The sequence below is a fragment of the Crocodylus porosus genome, unplaced genomic scaffold (assembly GCF_001723895.1).
Source record: "Crocodylus porosus isolate Cpor-Errol unplaced genomic scaffold, CroPor_comp1, whole genome shotgun sequence".
Taxonomy (NCBI): domain Eukaryota; kingdom Metazoa; phylum Chordata; order Crocodylia; family Crocodylidae; genus Crocodylus; species Crocodylus porosus.
The window spans coordinates 16,603,967-16,627,005 of NW_017728922.1; the positions used below are offsets into that span (position 1 = coordinate 16,603,967).

The following is a 23,039-nucleotide window of genomic DNA, read 5'->3' on the forward strand; positions in this document are numbered from 1 at the left end:
GGGACCAGTGCCTGCCGCAGGAGCACTCAGAGAGAGAGGGGCGTCTAGGGAGAGGCACGGGGGTCAGACCGCGGCTCGGACGCTGTCTGGCACGCAGGGACTGAGTGAGCGTGGAGCTAGGACGCTCCTTCCCATTGAAAATCTTCAGCGAAGGCGGAGCGGCAGTGCGCTAATCCGCACAGGAGAAGTGGGGCAGTAGGCTCCTCCCTCACGCCGGGACTAATGGCTGTCTACTAGCCCGGCGCCCGGCAGCCCGCCGCGGCCGCCCCGCACGGGGCCGGCATTCACGTGCCCCTCGGCACCGGGCATCCCTGAAGCTCAGCCCCCAACCGACGCCGGCCTCCCATTGGCTGCTCCGCCGCAGCTGTTCCTCCGGCGGCGGGCGGGCCCCTTTGTGACGTCACAATCAGCTGTTTGAACGTTCTAAATTCTGAGCTGAGCTCAGCTGGGGGAGCAGCAATAACAGGAAAATAAGAACAGCAGCTCTGCAGGCTGGGGAGGTCCGGACCCAGCAGCTGTCGCCGCCCGCCCTGGCAATGGTGCATCTCTTCTGAGAAGAGCAGAGACCCCAGCAGCACCGCCGCCTCCCTCATCCTTTTCTTGTCTCGGATTTTTCGTTGACCCGGTCGCTTGTTGATTTCAATTAAACTACCTCACAGACTCTGCCTAAAGCCGGTGCTTTCAGATACTTAATCTTGTGGGTTTTCCTGTGGTCTTGTTGTTTACAAAACAACCGATGACATTAAAGGCAAGGTAAGTGTCGTCCTCTCCGGACAGGGCGCGGAGGCGGGCTGGGAAGCGAGCGCCGAGCCCCTTTGTGCGGCGGCCCATTCCCCGGGCCACCATCTCCGGAGCGCCGAGCCACTTGAGATCTGCGCCCGTCCTCGCATTTCAAGGCCACCCCTGTGTCCGGGCCGGGTGGTTTCAGGTCTCTTTGTATTTCTCGCGCTGCGTGCGGCGAGGGGCCGCTCTTTGTGCTCCGCGCGCACTGTGCTCCAGCCGTGCCCGGCGCCGGCCGGCCGGGACAGGGAAGGGACGGGCTCGTGGCCGAGGCCGGGAGGCGTGAGGACAAGGAGGGCGAGGTTGGTCTTTTGTTGCTACAAGCCGCGGGCTCGGGCCGGAGCGGCGAAGGCGCTCGGGCCCCGTCTGTCTCCGACGCGCGGGAGCCTCCCCCGGCTCGGCTCGGCTCGCCGGGCGGGGGCGGGGGCGGGGGTGCCAAGGCAGGTCGGTGGGAGCAGATTGCTTGTTGCATAAGCGGCGACGGGCTCGGCCGCGCTGGGAAACAAAAGACCCGGCAGCGAGGTCCCGGGCCAGCCTCTGGCCCCCGCTCCAGCTGCCTTTGTCTGCACTGCCGCTGCGCGGCCTGGGGTAGCCGCCCTGCCCGGGAGGAGGCGAAGCGCCTCCGGGGCGCACGGCGGGGAGCGGAGCGGGCTGCGGCTCCGGGGCGGCCCGGGCGCCGAGGAGGCCCGGCTTGTGCCTGGCTCGTTCCCCGCCGCCCCACCGCGGGCCGGCTGCTGGGACGGGCTCGGGGGGCGAGCAGGGCAACTGCCCCAGCCCTGCTTTGCCCCGCAGCGTCCTCCCTCCTGCGGGCAGCTGCACCCGGAGCAGAGCGGCTCCCTCCCCCGGCCGCTCGGCTGCGCGCTCCCGGCGCCGCCGCCGCCTCCCCTCGCCTCCCTTCTCCTTGTTTGTTTCTTCATCAACGGATTCGGATGAAAAGCTCGTCTCTGTCCCCATTGGCTCGTTGGGATTGGGAGCCTATGGTGACGTGCACTGATTTGCATTTGACATTGAGACGTCATCAAGGCCAGCCCTCCCCCAGCCACGCACACTGAGCTGTCCTCCCTTGACCTGTGCGGGGGGCGGCGATGTGCTCGGTGCCGACACCGGCGCAGTCCGCCGAGGTCTTTGGAGGCAAACGGCTTTGCCCGGCTGAGGCTGAGCCGGGCCAGAGAGTCCCGTAGCCAGGAGAAGTAGGCTGCTGAAGTGGGGGAGTAAATTGCCCTCAGTCACAGCCCTGCTGCTGGCCACAACTCGGGTTACTTTACGGTGCTGTTACTTTAAAATGTAAGGTATATAATGTGCTAGCTAATCTTACATCTGTAATCAATCAAAGCCGATCTTTTCTTCCATACCATTAACATGTCACGACCAACCAAGCATCTAAGCTAGTGAACTGAGCAAGATGAAAAAGGGTTTATGTTAAACCTAATATAATGCCTAACCCGTTATGTGTGAGGTCAAATAAAATAGCTGTCAAATAAAATAGGAAGTTCTTTTTTTACTGACTGCCCCCTGGGACACACAGCTCTGTGTAAAAATCCTTCAAAACGATGTTTCAGTTGCTCAAGAAAATCTGACCTAAAATTTTCATGTGTCCTTCCTCCACAATATGAAGCTATTTACATGCAATCCATTCAGCCTGGTGTAATAACTGCTTGGGTCAGTGACACTGTCAAAGGAAACAAGCTAGAGCAGGGGTCAGCAACCCCAGCATGGGTGCCAGAGCATGGCATGCAAAGCATGGGTGACTGGTGCCTCTCAGTTCTGGGGGGGCACCAGTGGGGCATGACAGGGGGGCTCCCAGTAGCAGGCTGGGTGTGGGGGGTGGTCCCCCAGTAGCTGGTCTGTGAGCGCACCAGCACTATGGCGACAGTGGAAGTGCTGGCATTTCCATGTGTGGCGAACAGCCCAAACGTGATGTGATGCTGGCAGAGCCAATTTCAAGGAGGGCTCGCTCTCAGTGGGGGCCTATGATGCAAAAGCATTTTGCTTGGCATGTGTGCCTTGGGGCGGATGGTGGGGAAGTGGCTGGGGCTGTGCCGCTGCAACAAAGACTGGACCCCTCATGGCTCCCCTGCCATCCACACTGGCACGGCGACATCTTCCAAATTAAGGTTGCAGGTGTTTTTGGCACTCGGCCCAAAAACATTGCTGACCCCTGAGCTAGAATTCTCTGTGTATTTAGTTGAGTGGCTAATTGCACTGTTGGACAAACATTATTTGAAGTTTCCTGAACAACTCGATTCTTGGGAGCTGAGATTTGGAACATGGGACAAGTGTTTTCCTGAACTGGGTGTCCTTCACCTTAGTTCTGAGCCTTTAAATAGGCCTTGACAGGTTGATAGAGATGCAGGGACAGGCACTAAAATATTGAGTAAACTTCCCCAGTGTAGAGAAGGTTGTGGCATATAACAACAGCTCCCTGTTCAGCTGAAGGGGTTTTAGAAGCTGTGCAGATGAAGCTCTGGCTATTGAACCTGTTTAGTACCATTTCATTTACACCTGCTTCTCGGGGCGGGGGGGTAAATGTCCAGTCACTAGAGCCAGGCTTTCATAAAGACTTACTACTCAGCAGCTAAATGAATCTGCAGAACAATGGGTACACCTGGGTTCTGATGGTTTTGAAAATATGGCACCAATGATGAAGCCTTAGCAACTGGAAGCTGGCCTTCAGGCTCTCACCACTAGTAACACTGGGAAGCTGTTGTTGGACATGATCAAAATCACTTTTGTACATTTTCCCCATTAAACAGAATCCCAGGGCAGTTTCACACCACCTTCCCCTCCCCCCAAGGAATAAGTACCACCTAGGCCCCAAGTTGAGGCTTAAGGCAGTGAGAGGTAGGTTAGCTGTGCTAATCTGAAGTGAGGCAGACAAAATAGACCATTGCCTACCAAACCTCATGCCTCTCTGAACCAGTCAGACTCCAAGCTGCTACCTTGCCCTGCCTTCTGCTAAAAACTGTGTTCACATGACAAGAAATATCCCTTGCAAACAATGGATGTCAGTAGGAAAGAGGCAGCACAATAAGCACTGAGCACTTTTGTAAAAAGTGTAGACAAGGACACACTAGGCAGTGGAACCCTGGTTAAAATGGGTAGGGCTTCTGTGCTTATGGAGAGGGGCACATTTCATCCCATTTGAGCTTTTCATTGTTCCATACTTGGTGCCAGTATTATCAAGAAAAATCCTGCCCTAAAACAAATGTTCTTTCATTCTCTTCTCATTTTTCCTACAGCAGGAGAGAGATGGATACATCTGCTCTAAAAAAATGACTAGTCAAACATATTTCATAATGTAATCGAAATTCAGGAATATCTGAATGAACATAAAGATAACAAAATATCAGAATGTTTTAAGGCACAAATATGTAGTGTCTGTTGCCAAGACAAAATATGTATTTTATCAAAGAACCTCTTTGCCTCTTATTCTGCTGTTTGTTTTGCACAGACAACCCATATTCCACCCATCCCCATCCTCACCTGAGGCACAAATAGATTTTAAGCAGATGGAAGTACCATACAGAGTTTACTGCAAGACTGGAAACTGTTGCATCTTGAAAGTATGACTATCAGGTACTCAGTCCTCCACATGGTTTAACATAATGCCTGTTTTATACTCTTTTAAGTATGAGATGCGCTCTTGAATTTACTATGCAGGCCATTTTTAAGGAAAGGGTGGAAAAATATCTTGTGCCTCAGATGTGTCTTTATTTTATGTTTTATTTTCTTCCTTAAATTGAAAGTAAAAAATTTGCATTCATCTGGAATTCAAAGTTGTTGTGTATTTGAAGGAATATGATATTGGCCTACTCATCCCTTATGCAGCTACACGCAGTCATATTTTTAAAGATGTGCATCAAATGGAGGAAAACAAAGCTGCAAATGGTGAAAAGCAAAGTTCACAAGTAACACCTTGGCCCATTTGTATATCCCTGCCTTTTGAAACAAGCTTTGAAGTCCACCAATGAATATTTTTCTGGCATATGTGCAAGGAATTAAAATAAGGGATAGGTCAAATTAATCCTCTGTAAGCACCTCTGACCTCAGTCAAGCCACGTGAGGGACAAATTTGACTCGGTGTATATTGCACTATGTAACTGCCCAGGAATTTACACTTGACTTGGCTTCTCACATCCAGGTGAGAATATGCCCCCTTCAGCTACAGAAAATGGTCCATTTGGTTCAGCAAGATGTGAGGTAGAGGATTCTTAAAGAGGTATCTGTCAGTGTAAGATGCCAATGTTTTTGGAGAGAAAGTGTTCCTTTCATGTGTTACTACCCTCGCTATAAAGTAGTCAAGGTGCTTACTTGAATCCTTTAATTTGTTTTTAACCATGCAGAGTGTTTATTCATATCCTTGCATTTCATTTGGCTTAAGTGATGAAACTGAATGGTCCAGTCTGAAGCAAAATGGACTCTTTCCCTCCCTTGAATTTAAAATCCTAATAATAAAACATTTTTCTTCTTAGACTTTCCAACAATTAATCACTTCTTTGCTCCCTATTCATTCTGAATAACCCTGAACTGGATCCCTATGGACAGACCCCTTAGCCCAGGTAGTGTCAAAGGACTCAGACACTGATGTCCACTGTATCCAGTTGCAAGAATCAGCTGTAACTTTGAGCATCACACTGATACAGATAAGGTTCCCTTAGGGAGCGGTATTAATCAATTTAGAACCCTGTTACCAAACAAATAAGTAAAAAGTTGACTCTATGTATCAATGTTTTCCACAACAATAAACTAGTAAAATTAACCAACCTTGTAAAACTGTCCTTCAAACTTACCAAGTCCAGGAGCAAAATGGACTTTCCCCATATTTGCTCTGCACTGATGCCAACAAACATACTAATGATGTTTCCCATTTAAAAAAAAAAAATCTCTAGGTGAGCAGAATATTAAGAGGCTGAGTAAAAGCTTCTCACCCCAGAGTTTTTATAAGAACAAAAGACTGATAAAACGTGCATTGTCTGGCGGCCTGTCCATAGAGGCTAACAACTCTGTGATAGCTGTCAGCTATTGGTTTTTCCTTTTGCTCCAGTGACAGAGGGATGTGCTCTGGTGCTTAAGTTCTGTGTCTTGATGTGGACCTATAGTTGCAAATGATCACCGTAGCACATCTAAACCAAACAGGTGGCCTTGGAGAGCCTGCTGGGTTAATATGTTTCCAAAACATCTGTTTAAGGGCTCTCTTGAAGGAAAGTTATGAAATTTCCTTGTCATCGCATTGTGCTTTGTCTCCAAGTATTGGGGGATGACAGACAGCAAAGGGAAGAATAGAGCCTTATGCACATGACTTTTTTGGCAAAACAAGTTGAAAATAGCATTTCCCAAAGATCATCACAAGGATGCACCCGATTTGTCCCTCCTACGTCTCTAGTGACAGCTATGCTGGGTATTCTTGGTTCTACTGAGGAAAAACATTTCCTCTTGTTAGTCATCAGTAGCCATCCTGCTGTGCAGTATTTATGGAAAGTTTAAGGAGTGCTGTGCCATTTCCCATCAGCATCATTACTGTTATTACAGGCTGTGAGTCTAGATCTGCTGCTCCTGGTAACCACAAAGAAATGGATTCCCACTCCGATCTTCTGCAGGATTTCTGTGCATCATAGGTCTTTGTTGTGATTTCTTTTTCCTATTTTTAGCTTGTGAGGCTATTTGTAGTGACAACAATTCACAAAACTGAGTCTTGTGTGCTGCTCTATGGGGGAACATGATTTGTTTAAGGCACTTACTCTTATTGTCACTTGCTGGAAGGTCTTAGCCAGTCAGGATTAAAATACTGAGAAGTCTGGAGCAGCTGTACCTTTGGAAGCAGTATGACAAACTTTATCTTTAAACAATTTAATTTGGCCTGGTGTGGGTGTTATTTGAACACTGCCTGCTTTCTGTGGTGTGTCCAGCCACCAGAGGGTACTGTAGAAGGAGGAGAAGAAAGTTTGTTATTGGAAACTGAGGAAGTGAGAGGAACCTTAAATGTTCCTCTTACCCTATTGGGACGCTTCTGCCTTAGCCCACTTCCCCCCACTGCCAGTTCCAGAGCCATCCCTAAGGAGTGGAGCTACGGGGAGAAAAAGGGCCATGAAGACTGGCACAGGGGGAACAGTTTTGGTGGAATTCAAGGCAACTCTGCTGACAGCCCTACTCTCAGGCAGCCAAGGGCCAACTGGGTGGAGAGAAACCAAGAGATGTTTGATCTTATTTTCTGCAGAATCCTGAGGGCAGAGATGAGGGTGAAGACAAGTCGAGTTATACCATGACTCATAAAACTGTAATAATAGCATTTCCTTTTGAGTCCCAGCCCAAATCGAGCTCCTGCAGAGATGCCATATCAGGCAGTAACTGCCTCAGCTCCTGCCTGCAAGAGAACAGGATGTTATGTTTGCTTATGCCAAGATGATGCTCTTAGGCTTGAGGTTGCTGGAGTCCTCTTTGATGCCTTGCAGACAGCACCTTGTTTCACCCAGTGGAGCTTGGTGGCACCAGCCACCTCTGTGTTTGTGCTGGAGAGGGAAAAAAAACTGAAGCTTTTGTTTGTTCAGCTAGCACAGCGTAATCCTCTAGCTGTCGGCTGTGAGCAGGTGCCCCCTGCCAAGCACTTCCACAAACAAGCTAAGCTATGTCATTCTGCAGCCAGTTGCTTTGCAGACAGGAAGGGGAGGGGGTGGTAGACTTATCCTCTCCAGCCCTAATTCAAGCTAGGGCAGTGTGCTCCTGACCATAAGGGCCTGCTGCACCTGCTAGCTAGGCTCAGGCCCAGGCCGAGTTTGCCCTGCCCACTGCTGCCCCAAGCATCTAGCGAGGGCTGTAGATGTGTGCAGCCTTAAGGAATACCCTTGCATGTCCTGCTCAGAGTAGCTCCCTTCCTTCTAAGCTACCCACAAGCCTTCCTTATTGCTGATTGTAAGGACCCCATTACTATGATCTGCAAGGTTGAAAAACTTGAGCTAGCTAGAATTTTTTTCATTGTTGTACATGTTTAATTTATTATTTTATTTTCCTTTTTTTGGTCAAAAAATCCCAGACAACCAATTTGATTGGGCAAGTGCTACCCCTGGGGCAGAAGTTGCATATAAATCGGTTTAAGCCATCCAAAACTGGTTTAAACCTGTAACAGAGCAGAAGCTCAGTGCACATAAGACAGTTTCAAAGTGACTGAAACTAGTTTAAGATAAACCTGTTACTAGTGGTGAGAGCCTGAAGCCCGGCTTCCAGTTGTTGAGACTCCATCACTGGAGCCATATTTTCAAAACCATCAGAACTCACATGTATCCATTGTTCTGACAGATTCATTTAGCTGATGAGTAGTGAGTCCTGGTTAATGTAGCATCAGGTTTACCTGGTTTAGGTCAAATCAGTTTATGAAACTTCTGTCCCAGACCCCTTGCGGGTTCAAGCTAAATCAGTCTCCCAGCATCTCAGCATGCTTTCCAGCCCTAGGCTGTGCTGTGCTGTCCAGCTGGGGGAAGGTGGATTTAATGCCCCCTCCCTGGCCCCAGACCCCAAGTACAGAGCTGCCCTGCCCTGCTAAATTTACAGAAACTGCTGGCTGCAACTGTGGACTACAAATCCCAGAGACACCTGGATTTGAAGCAGAAAGAGGAAGTGGTGAGCAATTCAGCAGAGTCCTGTTATTGTGATTCTGGACTGCAAATCCCAGAGACCTTGGGGACAGCAGGAAGAAGTAGTGAACACACAGCCCATGCTGGTTATGTGCTAGAGAGGCATGCTCTAGCACCCCACTCCCCCCCAGCTTCTGTGCCACTGCAGGCATGTAGTTGCATTTCCTGAATCAAAAGTAAATGTATGCCCAGTTGTTTCTCAGTTTAAATTCTGCAGCTTAGACTAACCTGCAAAGACTGAATCAATTCAGCTTCAGGCTTTTTACTGTCTGTACTTAGCCTAGGAGTGAGAATGGGATTACTTTCTTTCTGTAAGACAGATTCAGTCCCTAGACTGAATCTCCTATGAGGAACCACAGTTTCCTTTCTTGGGGAGAATCCACATCGTCCTATTTGCTTTCAGCTGGATGGATGCAGGATTGTGTAGGAGCCGTGTCTTACCATTGTATCAGCTGCATTTCACTGGTAGGTTCATTGTGTATGAGGTTTGAGAGAAAAGATTTTTTCCCCTCTGGTCTCAGAAGTGTGGACAAAGCATCAATGGTCTGTTGACCTCTGCACTACAATAAGAACTGACTTGGGAAGCCTAGTTACTCCAGCTACCAGCCAGAGTGGAGATGAGATTGAACAGTGTCCCGACAAGTGCATTACAAATCAGGCGGTCCAAGACATAAGTCCAGTGATGGGGATTGAACTGGGTCCCATGAGTGCTATGTTTTTATGGGGTTCCTTGACATGATCAGTAGCAACATGTAGGGGCTGGATGGGTGTGCACCCCCTGACTGGCTGCACTTGCTGCTTAGGCAATAGGTGGGAGGGCAGGCAGGACTGCCAGTGCCCCCCGCCCCCCGCAAGCACTGGCTGATTGCCACAGCCACTCCCAGAAGCGGCGGCAGCATTGCAGGATTGGCCACAGGGATCCCCCCGGGCAGCGGAATTGGCCGCGGGGGACACCCCCCCCCGGTTAGTGGGACTGATCACAGTGGGAGCATGTGCCCCCCCTGACTAAGGCAGCACCAGTCGCCCATGGATGTGATTATGGTTGTATGAAGGAAACCAAAACCTGCTGAAGCTCAATAACAAGCTTCTCTAAAACTCCACAGGAATTCTTTGCTTTGCTTGTCACTCTCTCTTCAACTACAGTAGCTCTGAGCCTTCTATTTCCCCACACCTGCTGCAACTCAGAAATGTACCACTGCAAGCAAGGGAATAGCTGAATGCAGCTAGTGGATCAAGATGCATCATGTTACAACTTTGCAATGTGTGCTGTGGATCTCTGGGAGCAGGTTATCTTCTAGCCCTGAGTAGCAAAGGTGTATCTTTTTCTCTCGCTCCTGAAAAGTGCTATGATGGTCAAGAGCACAAAGAAGAATATTTGCTTATTGTGTTGGAAAGAGTCACTAGCTGAGGGGCATGGGGAAATAACAAGCCAGATCCTGCCTCTACTGAAGACTGTGGAGTTTTGCCATAGATTTCAGTGGGAGTGGGATCAAGACAAAAGGTCATGTTGGCACTTGTAGAGATGTCTGTCTACAACAGACTTCTGAATAACAGCTTTCATTCCCAAGTTCTGCATACAGGAACCTCTTTCTCCACTCCTGAAGTGCAGCTGCTTCTCAGATGCAGGGAGTGGGACAGTGGCCCATGCTGGCAAAAGCACAAATGTACATGGAACAACCCTTGGAAACATCCTTAACCAAGCATGACTCTTGTGTATTCTTCACACTAAATCATGAATGACTGAGCCTGGCATTGTCTCCTCCTTCTGCTTGCACTTGTGCCGTCTATGGGGCACATACAGTCTGTATTTTAGCTAAGGCAGCCAGGGCAAGCCTAACTTAGGTGAAAGATGTCTTAGGCTCTTAAATCTCTCTGCAGAATAGGAAGAACCTTGGTCTTCAGGTTTCACCCAACCCCTTCCCCCCCACTCCCCCCAAATGTTTGGGATTCAGTATCTCCACTTGGGAACCTTTGAAGCAGGAAACTAACCCGCTCCATTTGAAACAAGATTCCAGGATCTTCAAACTAGACCCTTTCACAGTGAAGCCACTCCTGAGTCATTTTGCATCATCTTGGAGGACGTTTCTTGGATTGGATTGCGTAAGAGTGGAAGGCCACTTAGGATGTTCTCTCCTAGAGAGAAAACCGTTGCTGGAAGTGCCTTTTGCTACTGGCTTCATCTTCTATTGTGGAGGGTCATAGATGGGGGTAAAGAGAAGGAACATGAAAGGATTCTGCTCACTCATGAAGAAGCAGCTCATCTGCTTAGTGTGTTTTCTACCCTCCCAGAGTTAATGTGGTGATTGGCACCTAGATTAGCCTGGCCTAGCTTTGCTGTTGGCATAACCACACTTCAATTCCTGTTTTCTACCTGGAGCTGTATTCACCCATGTTTGCCATTGGACCTCTGATACAGCTGTCTGAAGCAGACTGAGACACCAAGACCCCAGTCAGCTGTGGGACACAACATATCTCCTGGACACACAGGAAAACAGTAAAGCAGTATTGGCATTTGAATAGTTCATCTTTGCATCATTGCTGCAAACTCAGGTAGACTACAGCCAGCCACACCAGACAAGACTATGAGCTTGGGCTGAAAGCACCCTGTGTGTGCCAGGGTTGGGTTTTGTGTGTAGATAGGAGGGGCTTTGGGGCAGCACGTAAGTAAAAGCCTGGATTAATTCTGCAGTTAAAACACAACCTGAGTACATAGAAGAACGAGCACTAATGCCCTGTCTGCCTTTCCTGGGTGTACTTTGCTTTAATATCCACTAATTGTAACACACCATATAGTTTTCCTGATCCTTCAGAAAGGACATGAGACTAAGACACCATTGTGGAATTCCCTATCTCTATGCAGGGAAGAAGCAAGTTTAGAGATCAAATCTGGCTTGAAAAACATAGTTAGATGCAGCATTTAGATCCCTATCCACCATGTGTGTAGCCACTGTTTTCAAGGGCTCCTTTAACAGGAGTGAGGAAAGAAAATATACAGCTTGTTTATTCCAAACTACTGGGTGCTAAAGAAAGAAATACCTGGTGAGCAAGTGAGGCAGGAACATGGTCACTGTAAACAACAGCTAACTTACTGCTGTCCTCTGGCCTTCCTGTAAGAGCAACTTCAGTGGCAAGTGACTCAATTCTTAGTCTTCTGCGTAGTGCAAATTGCTATGGGCAGGTTCTATTAAGATAAACCCCTGATTCTGCCCTTGGCTATAAACCAGATCTCAGCCACACTTTCGCTGTAACAAAACAAGCTGTTAAGGTCTGCCACAGTTCTAACACTTGAAGTAAATTCACTGGCTGATGTAAATCAGAGTAGTAAATCAGTGATTTATACCAGCTAAGTATCTGCTCCACTGTGTTTACTTCTGTGTTAGTATCACACCTTCAGGGCAGGAAGCTAAAACCTATGTCCTTCAGGGCAGCATTTCTCAATCCATGGGTCGTGACCCAAAAGTGGGTTGCAAGTATATACGATAGAGTTGTGAACAAACTTTAAAAACCTTTTCTCTTTTAAAAGAAAAGCATGGGAAACCATGGCTTTTCCTTTGCAGGCTGGCAGAGTTCCAGTCTGTGAGGGGCTACTTGGGGCTCCCATGCCCTCCCTGGATGGCTGGGGTCTGGGGGCAGAAGGTGGGGAGAGAGGGGTATTGGGTCAGGACTGGTCTTCGACATTGACAAATGGGTCCTGGTACAAAAAAGGTTGAGAACCACTGTTTCAGGGAATTTTTGCCTCTATCAGTCATTCTGACAAGTTTGTTTTTTGCAGGGTTGAGCCTGACCAGGACATGGTTACTTAGGATGAGCATTAAGCTACTGTGTGTTTATTTTTGTTTAAAATGCATATAAAGACGTAAGAGGAAGCAAGCTGAAATAGTAGGACCTCTTAGACAGATCGGTGTGCATGTATATAGGGGCAACTTGCCACTGGATAAAAGGATGAGGGACTTTACAGTCAGCTACTCCACATTGACCACCCATGTGCATGCTCTTATGGGGTTGTAAATGGAAGCCAAACTGTGGTAGATTAGCCCTCAGTGGACGAGGAGTAAGTTACCACAGTTGAGCTTTTATTAACCATAGAGTAAAAACAGGAGCAGTTACTGCAGAGTAGCTAACAAGTAGCAAAACCCTGCCCACTTCTGCCTACATTATATTGTTGGTATATTCACACTCTGCATCTGGTAGCAGTTATATCTGTAGGAACAGAGCCTTTTCTAGCAGTTAAAAGCTGGGGTTTGAAAGTCCAAAGTTTGTTTCAGTGACTGGCTTCATCACTGGCTTGATGTGTAACTTTGGGCATGTCACTTAACCTCCTGCCACCTCTGTTTCCACCTTCCCTCTGCCCACCAAGGACATATGGACACCATCTATTTTTTTGCTAGAAGACAGGCCAAATGTCAATTCTGTTAATGTCTAACTTGCATTATTTGTACTATGTACTCAGCTAACCTAGTTTTTAACTCCTTCCCTAAAACTCACTCTGTGAAGAAATTTTTCTTGGGGAGCACTTTCATGTTTGAGCAAAATTCAATGGTTAGAGCAGTGGTTCTCAGCTTCTTTAGACTTAAGGAAAAATGGGAGTGCTTCACTTTCACTTGTTTTTTTGACTTTGGAAAAAATATTAGTCTTTTTTTGTTGCAAAGAAATCAGAAAGATCACAGCAGGGCAGAATATTTGTGACGCTATGGATTCCTATTTAAAATCTCTGGATTTATCTTGTGAGCCACATGTACATGTTGGCACACCTGGTTGTGCACCATGGCACCCTGCTTAAGAATCGCTGGTTTAGAGTAACAGAAGAGGCAGCTTCAAGCATTCTTCTATGCTGGGATCTCAGATTCCCTGGCACTCGAAACAGGACTATTTTGGGTCATCAACCCAGTGTTTTGAGGGGAGTCATGGTGTTGTTGCTTACCTACATTTTTGGTCATACTGCCCATTGTACAACCTTTATTTCAGAGATGGACTTAGTATAAACCAGCCTTCACTCCACAGTGAAACATCCAAAGACAGCATAGAAACACTCCGGCTCCTTCTGGTTGCAATTCAGCAAAGTATTTAATCACTTCTGAACAGGGCCAGATTAATACATAGGCAAACTAGGCACATGTCTAGGGCCCTAAGTGAAAAAGGGGCCCAGCTGTGCTTATTTTACATCTTAAAATTATTGAGTGAAAAAAGTAGGGGTCCACGAGTTTGTTTGCCTAGGGTTAATCCAGCAGACAAAAGGGTTAATCCGGTCCTGCTCCTGAAGCCAGTGCATGTGCTTAAAGGCTTTGCTGATCCGCAGCCTTACAGGGCCTGCCTGCCTCCCCTTGTGAATGAGCAGAACCAAATTCCTCCCTGCTCAGAGATGGCCTGTTTCTACACCCCCTTCCTACAGAAGCATGAGCTAGCTTGTGATGGTTTGCAGTGTAAGCCAGCCACTATGCTTGTAGGTTGTGCTACAGCAAAAATCAGCTTAAAAAAACAGTGCATGGCTAGAACACAGTATGGGATAGCTGCCGAGGCAGGGCTATTTTTTTGGCTTGAAATGTTGCCTGGGTCCATCAAACAAAGGCTACTCACAAGCAGCACAAATTGAGGACTTCGGCACAGGCCTTGATTCTCACATGTGTAATTCTTCCAAGCCAAACTGAACACCTTTGTAGTCAATGGAGTTACATCGGGGATTAGTTCGGACTAGCGCATGTGGTCTGGTACAAATGCTACATTGTGTGACAGGGAAGGCTGTTCGTGGTTATACAAGCATAAAAAAACAATTTCTGCAGTTGCTACGTTTGGTTCAGTATCCATCTCAGCAGCCCCTTCATGCATCCATGGGCTCAGATCTTCAGACTTGCATTAGCTAAGGAAGTGGCCCATAATTCTTCACCAAACCACTTGCTGCACTAAGGTGTCCAACTGCCTTTTCCCTCCTGCCCTGTGTTTTTTTTATTAATACAGGGGAAAACCTTCAAACCATAAGACTTAAAAAACAATTTATTTAGACTAAAAGAATGTGCTCTACAAGCCTTCCTCAGACAGCTCTCAGTCCCCTGTTTGGGGTGTGCTTGGGCTTTGTTAGTCCTCAAATCTTCATGTACCTCAATAACTTAAGAGGTGATGTGTTGTGCAAAGAAGCATGGTAACATTTCTGTGCTATGTTGCTAGGAGAAAGCGTGCGTTCTAGGATAGAAGTTGACTGATTTCTGCTCTTGACAACTTGTAATGTATTTAACAAATACAGGCAGTCCTCAGACTTAGGACACAATTGGTTCCTGAAAACCACTTTTAAGTCAAAACATTGTAACTTGGAACTGATTTTCCCATAGGAAACAATATTATAAATGGCGGGTTGGTTCCTGAACCTTTTTTTTCCACCAAAAATAATCCAGAATTTTGTACTCTATCAATTATAAATGAGTGATATAGCTACATTAATGCATTAATATTGTAAATAGCAATCACATTGATTTGGAAGGACTTCTTTGAGGTGACTTTGCTGGACGTTTTGAAGGGCTCTTGGTTGGACTTTTTGAAGGGTTCTTGGCTAGAGTCTTCTCTGGAGTCTTGGCTGCAGGATTTTCTGGAGTTTTTTGCCTGCTTTTTAAAAAAAAGACAGATGCCCATCTCCCTGGAGAACAACACAGCGAACTTGGGTGCTGGTGTGGCTTGGCATCAGATCAAGTGTTGTAAAGTCAAAACTGAGGTCAGAAAGTTGAAACAGGGTGTCAATTTATAAAGGTTGTAAGTGTGAAACCTTGTAACTCAAAATGTTGCAAGTGGAGGACGGCCTGTATAAGGCTCTGTGAAAGGTTGATGAATTTCTGATGGGTCCTAATGCCTGCCATGCTGAGATAGGGAAGCAGGAGAGTGGTAATGGGATCTTGTACCAAAATCATGGCTACCCAAAGAACTTTGTGATTGTTAATGTGCAACAGCAGAGGTACACACTGATCTCCTTGCTCCTAAAACACAAGCCCCTAGGGTTTGTGCTAAGGGAGAATCTCCATTAACTGTTAGTGTAGGATCTGACACAGCTGAGCAGTCCTGCTTGCTTTCCTGCATATGCACACCAGCCTTCCCTTCACCTCTCCCAGTTTTAACCTAACTTTTAATTTAGTTTACAGATTTCTGGATCTTCAGGGAAGATGTCAGGGCAATTTGTGGCATTAATGGTCTCATGGAAGCTAATATACCTTCCAGAGAAACCTAACAGCATGATCACAGGTGATCTCACATGTCAGAATAGTTTAACTTCATGCAGTGAGAGGTAAATGCAAGAACTCAATAGTGTCAGTGCTCTTTCTGCAGCCATAGACAATGCAGCTTTTGGGCATATCCCACATGATTAAATAAGTCTGACTCAATGCTCCAGAAAAGTGGTAGGGAATCTTTCCTGTCTTTGTTGCTCTACTCCCTGAGCTCTGTCCAACCTGTGCCAGCCTGTTCTGTTCTTTGTAGCAGAGGCTCTTTCTTCTCATCTGGAAAACACCAAATTGGGTATGGCACCTTCATGCAAATAACTAGTTGTTGCATTGCAGCCAAGAGGCGAGAAATGTGGGCTGGACTCAATGATCCTTTGGGGTCCCTTCCAGCCCAAATGTCTATGAAATCTATGAAATGGAATTGGGACCTTTTACACTGTACAAACACGGAGGACACAGGCCCTTCCCTGAAGTCCAGACCTACAGAGCCAGCTGTCACTGTCTTAGCTCTTAGTGGTAAATGGCGCGTTCCTCATTTGCAGAACACTATGACTACAAGGCAGACTATGTGGGGCTGCTACACTAAACAGACTTGGATTAGAGCAAGCTGGGACTGTAGGCAGGCATCCCTGGCCCCACTCCCATCTAGAGAGGTACTTGCATGAGCCATCTACCTGGGCTAGTGCCTATCCTGAAGGAGGGAGGACTTCCTGTGTGGTAGCTGCTGCCAGTATGAACCTGGCAGTTTGGATGGAGTGGTGATCACTGGGAAAGCCCCAAATGCATAGTCCTGCCAATGCCACCTCAGCACAGGACTCCTAGTGAAGTGAGACTTGGAGTTAATGGTCCACTGAGATGCATAGGGGAGGTTGCACCTCTTGTTTCAGGCTGTTGCAGGTTCAAGGAGGCAGCTGTGCATCTGTTAGACTTGGGTTACGTTTTCAGGCTTTCTTTGACAACCTGAAAGGCCGGAGACTCTGTTTTCTTCAAACAGAAACCTGAGATCTGGACATTGCTTGACTCCAGGAGCAAGGACCTCTTCATGGGCCTATGATAGATAGACAAGGATGATCCCACATTAAGCCACCTTTAAAGCTAAGCAAGAGGTTGGACTAGATGAGCTCCTACTCTTCTATGAGACTATGATCTATGATTAATGAACTGGACTGGACATTGGGATGAACAAATGGGGATTGTATACATTATTAACTGAGCATTCAAACTGCGACTGTCACTGTTGGCACACATAGGTCTCCTGGACACCTTCACCCTCTGAAGACCTGCCTGCCCCCATCACTTGTGAACTACAGATCTGCTTCTCCCTGTTCTCCTTTGATGGGTTTTGTGTCCTGGTTAGGTTCCATCTGACTGCTCCTGTTTCCTGCTCCCACCTCTTGCAGCACTGTGGCCTAGACAGTCCCTGCCCTTCCTCCTCTTCCAGTGACTAAATGTTAGGAGAGAGAAGCTGATTGAACAAGGGTCTAAAAATCCATTACTGCCTTTAATAAGGGCAAGCTGGTTTCATTGCAAACCACTGTCAAAGACAGGAATTGAGTGAGCTTTAAAGGAACTCAAGCACAGACTCTTACTGCTGCCCTTTACTGCTAGACCCATGACTACTGCTTATCTGGTATCTGAATGCTGGCAACTTGTCCCTCTCTCTGGTCCAGAATACCACCCTGCAGGTCACCAGTGATGCCTCTGGAAAATCCCAGAGTATCTGCAGATAGTGGAGGAAATGTACCTCAGCCTGTCACAAGTGCATGAGGAACACCAGGTCACCATAAGGACTAAGATGGTCAGTTGAGTCTTGTGCAGACATCTTGTTCTTTGTATCCATGAAAGGGGCATCATTTATCCCTGCTTCATAGACAGGGATCCAGATGCAAAGAGAGCCACTAACCAATATTCCCATAAATGGCCACAGATTGTAGGTACCTCAGACCTTGCATGCCCGGTCTGAGGCCTCCTAGAGCCTTGTTATCAGATGTGAAACATCCACAACTTCATTTGAAGTCACTGGCACATAAAATTGCTGAGAATCTCCAAGAACCAACCTTAAAGTCTTGGGCACCCAAAAACTGATCTGTTCTCACTATCTTGAGCCTCTCTCAGAAAAAATACAGCTGTAAGTAACACCCAAAATCACAGAAGCCAGCTCCCTTGGACCCAGGTATTATCTGCTGAGGTATCTCTCTCCTGCTTTCTCTGCAATTCTGGCTGTGTTTGTGCATTGGTGCTCTGAGCCTTCATGTGTATGTGGGCATCAAAACTGCTTCCATTGTAGTATTGTGTGCCTTCTGAGTGTTTATCACAGTCCTTCACAACTGTACACAAGTATTAGCAGATACTGGATTTTGGATTTAAGCAGAAGGTGGTTCACTGTAAAGGAGTATCATGTGTTTCTTTTTTTGGGCTCGGTCTTGCCATCCATCTTATTGAAGCCAGAAAGAACAAGCTTGTGAGGTCAGACATTAGTGGCGGACAAAAGTCAAGATAAAGGACATCAGCTGAAGGGTACCTGGTCCAATATTAGCATATTTCTGAAAGCATGCCAGCATCTGATAGCAGTTCCTCCAGGGAAACCACCTACTGGCACTGGATGAAGAGTCATGTCACCTGCATTTGCTAGCAACCAACCTTGCATGGTGTTGGTTTGACCATGTCTTTAGGACATGATCCCATTCCATAACCAAGGAAACCCACTTTTTTAAAATTGCTGCAGGTCAGCAGTTTAGACTGAAATGAAGAGCTGCCTGCAAGCTTTAATACAGGATCCGATCCTGCAATATGTACCCACAGTAGTATTTTTGTTGATGTCATTGGGCCTATTCAAGCTTGCAAGCTGAGTTCCTCCTAAGAAGTCTGGTAGGAATTCTCACTCATAGATTGTGGAGTGATTGTGTGTTATGGCGATAACTCTAATGGTTTCTAACCTGGAGAGAGACTGCTGTAGGAAGTCTAGCAAGGACAGCTTGACTGAATGTGCTTTTGGATAGTCAAGAGCTGGGTGAACCCTAGCATGCAGAATAAAGCTTGCAATGGTTAGGGATGTCAGCAGCTCTGTAGATAAGCAGATGGTCTTCTGTTCATAGGAAATCTGGCTACCATGTTACTGGCTGGATGCAAAGCCTCCTACCTGAACACTGTATTATCCCTCCCTCACTTTTTTCCCCTAGTTTAAAACTAAATTTCACCTTCTCTCTTCCCCAAGTTGTCTGCCCAGCAACTCTTGTCCCAAGGTGTGTGTGTGCCCCACATAGATTAGCTTCAATGCTAGTTTCTGTATAATGTTCTCTGGTATTTTACAATGAATGCGAAGAGTCATTTAAACAGATGAGTGTTTAATGAGCCCTCATGAAACAGCTCCCTGAGACCAGACATGCAGGGAGTTCACAGCAATTACTAAAAAGCTCCCTCAAGGATTTTTATGTGACAGTTAAATGTGAAAATGTCCATCCTCATGGCAGCACTAAGGAAAGAGCACCCCAGCATCACAACGTACTGGAGATGCAAATTATTCACACAATTGCAATTGAACCTCTAGAATTTTCTGTTCCTCCTTCCATTAAATGTGAGCCACAAAGGCTCTTTCTCAGTGTGACAATGTGGGCGCATCTACATGAGATGACAACTGCACAGAATCCTAATAACACTACGTAGTAGCTCATCACAGCATGGACAGTGCTAAAACACTACTGTACAGTATTCAGTGGTGCCTTATGGTTGTTGGGGTCCTGGGCAAGAGAGTCATTTGGGGCCCCTGAGAGGCTTAATTTTGATGACCTATGAGCAAGTCAGATATTTTCAATTTCAGTTTCACTTTGCCCTATCCAAGAAACTGCAATGAAAGTATCTTAATACTAGAGGTGCACTGATACATTGGTCCAATATCAGATCAGCAGCGATATAAAGAAAATTGTCTCTATTGGAACTCGGCCTGATATGGCCAATTAAATGGCCCAAGCATGTGTGCAGCTGCAGCGCTGTATGTAGGTGGTGAGGAGCACAGCTGGGCAGCTTGAAGAGCTGCGTGCAGTTGGTAAGTCTGGTGTGGGGGAAGGGGGAAGGGAAAGGGTGCAAGGGGGGCAGATCAAGGCCACTACACCAGACTTACCAGCTGGAGGCAGCAATCCAAGCTGCCAAGCTGCTATCAAAAATTGGATCGGTCTTGGCCAATATGCCTCCTTAAAACTCAGCTAATTGGTATTAGCCCCAAAAATCTTTATCAGTGCACCCCTACTTAATGCAATATTGGTAATACAAATATTCAGTGTAATTAATTTTTTATTTTTTATAAAGCGTGGGGCCCCGAGTGGTCACCCTGTTTGCCCTCCTCTAAGGCTGCTACTACAGTATTATTAGGTTACTGCACAGTAGTGTCATTAAAAAAGTGTTTGCCAGCACTACTTCACAGTAACTCTGGTTAATGTGCATTTATTTAGTACTTGGTTATACAAGTGCTGCCTTTGAGCAGCACAGAACTAGAGGTCAATATTAACTTTTTAGGTATAGCCAGTTAGAGCACTGGGATAGCTCCCCTGCACAGCTGCTTGAGAGGAGCACCTCCATGAAGCAACATGGTATCAATAGTAATGAGGCAATCATATTCACAGATATGAGTGTATCCAGGCAACTGGATGCCTGACATGGGATCTGTGTGTGTGTACATTACTTATGTTCCTATTGTGCATGGATAAGATTTCATATCTGGAAGCCTGCTGCTGGGGCATTGTGACCACACCACTTACCAGAGAATCATGGCCTGTCTTCAAGTTGTTTCTAGCCTACTTAGTTGAAGAGAGAGTCTTTAAAACACAAGCCCACTTGAACTTGAAAGTTAATTCATAATTGTCACTGAGGCTCATTATGGTCCCAAAGGTCATCCAAATCACCAGGAAGGTTTTCAGTACAGCAGGATTGGTTTTGGATCAGACAGCCTTAAGAGGAGAAAAAATGGAGATAAGAGTCATAACAAGGCAGCTCAGTTGCATGGGCAACCTAGTTTGTGATTAAAATAATCTACAGGAGAACAACCCCTGAAACAGTCTCAATAAGGAGCCTGCCGAGCTGCTACTCATTTGCTTTTGCAGTCCACAGCTGCTCAGAAAGGGTCTAAGGAGCTCCTTCAGCGGGCAGGGCAGGATGGAGAATTGCACACATCTGGCCAGCATGACACGTGTACACAGACAAGTTACCCTTTCTTTCTGTCCCTCAGGGCACTCAGCAGTCTTCTCCCACTCAGCCTCAGAAAGGTGAAGAATCTCTGTACCCTGATCAGCTCACCCTATGCCAGCATTTGTTACTCAGGATGCACTTTCACATGCTCCAGTTACCACTTCTTTTCAGGTCTGCTCACTCTCTCTTCCCCACCCTCCAGGCTTTGACCTACTGAGGTGACTGTCTCCGGTTCCCTGAATATACTGAGGAGAGAGGCAAAAGTACCCCACACCACAGAGATGCATTTTGTCACAGCCTTGATAGTCTTTCCACACCAAACAGCATTCTCCCCATCACACTATTGGCCCCTCAGTACAAGGACTTCCTTGTTTCAACATATCCTGAGGCTGGACCTGGATTCCTGCTTCAGGGCTCAACAGTCCTTCTACACCACACCTGGGCTCAGTCCTTTGGCCCAACCATTTACATCACTATCCCCTCAGGCCTGCTTTCTACCCTGTCCAGGTGCCCTTCCTCTTCTTATTCAACCCTACTCCAGGGTCTTCCCGGCTAAGGCACCTGCATGACTTGCTTGAAGGACCCCCTCGTTGGAGAAAGGGGGATCCTAGGCAACCTCTCTAATAGCAAGCACAGCTTCCATCCTAATCACCTAATCATGTGCTCTCTGATCAAGGCATCACCTGGTGGTTTATTCCCATAAATCAAGGAAAAGCAGATCTAGATGATGCTAGGCCCAAACTCCCAAAAGGCTACTTCAGTCAAAAACAACTACTCTTTTAAACAGGGGTCTTGTCTTGTAAGTTCAATACATATACAACTGTGCAAAGCAGAGACTTGTATGTATAACACTATCTAATGGTTGCAAATTTAGCTTCCACAAGTCTATCCCCTGGTGTGTTCTAGTTCCTTTTAGTCCATTATCTAAATGAATTTTTCACTTTGCACCTCCCATCTGCAGACCTCCAAGAGCTTTACTGATACGAATTAAATTAGGCTCCTACCCCCTTCTGAGCTGCAGGGAATTAGGTTCCTTATCACTAAAATGGGGGTGGTAATGAAGCAGAGAATGACAGTGACTTGCCTGAGGGTTTGAGTTCCTGGCTCTGTAGAATAAGTGCCTGACTCCCTGACCCGGATGGTAAGTGACAGACGTGCTTCTTCCTTAGCTCAGAAAGAAACAAGCCGAAGTGTTCAGAACTGGAGAGCGATTCTGTGTGTTTAACTTTGGAACGGAGAGACGTTTGTATTCTACTCCCCTTTAAAATGCTGTCATTATTGGTCTTGGGGGGCAATTCTGGCTTTTACCTCTTGGACACATAGCCTTGAGGGGAGAGAGTTGACACAAGGTCACCTCTGTGCTGTCTACATCTTGTGCCCCTTTAGCAGGTAAAAAGCCTTCAGTGCAAGTTACAGCAGCCCCCAGCTGCTCTAACTCCAGACAGTCCTTCCTGAGCTACTTATAGTCTTCAGTAGATTGGATGATGGACCTGCCCCAGCATAACCCACTAAGCTGTTCTTTGGGCCTTCCTTTACCCTGTTAGCTATTTTCCTCCTCAAACAGTTTTCCCCAAAACATTAAAAATCAAAGTAAAACAGGATGTAGAACTAACAGGGTATTTGCAGCCAATAACCCCATTCACTGTGTTTCTGTGTTATAGCGGTCTGTCCGTCTTGTGTATTTGAACCGTAAACTCGGGAGGAGCAAAGCATGCCTACTTTGTTATATTGGCACAACAGGGCTCTGCGTTTGGTCCTGCACCACTGACATAATAAATAAACCCATGGTGTGACAGCTCTGTACTGCAGAAACTCTTGCCTATCAAATTGACATTTGTTGTCTCCATCTGCTGCAGGAGTCATGTATATGGTCCAGCAAGCACTCCCCACTTCTTAATGTTGTAAGCAAAGTCTTTGCTCTGAGTTCAAAGCTGTTGACTTGTGAAGAACTTTCATCACGTGGCTTGTATTGGAGAACCAGACAGTTACAGACCTTGCACTCTAACATATTTTAATGTGTGTACTGGGGAGTTGCCAACCTGCTGCATCGTCATTTTGATGCCAAAAACCTGCATTAAAACAACATTATTAGGGTTCCATAGTCAAGTGCTCACAACTTAGAATTAAGACAGCCTGAGAACCTGCATGTGGTAATGATTGCATGCTGCTTTTCCACACTAACAGTGAATCTATCCCCCACAAGATCCTGGTCCTGTCTCTTTGTCCAACTAGTCCTAGTTCTTCCCTCCTCATCACATTT

The 23,039-nt window shown here is 46.7% G+C and overlaps 1 protein-coding gene across 1 annotated transcript in view; it reads left to right on the forward strand.

Annotated features, from left to right (window-relative positions):
* Window positions 1-315: 315 nt before the first annotated feature.
* The window catches only part of TP53INP2 (tumor protein p53 inducible nuclear protein 2), a 58,448-nt gene continuing 35,724 nt past the window's right edge, over window positions 316-23,039 (forward strand). The window contains exon 1 of the mRNA XM_019539735.1: window positions 316-753. The gene's annotated coding sequence lies outside the window, so the exon portion shown is untranslated. The remainder of the gene's footprint in view (window positions 754-23,039) is intronic.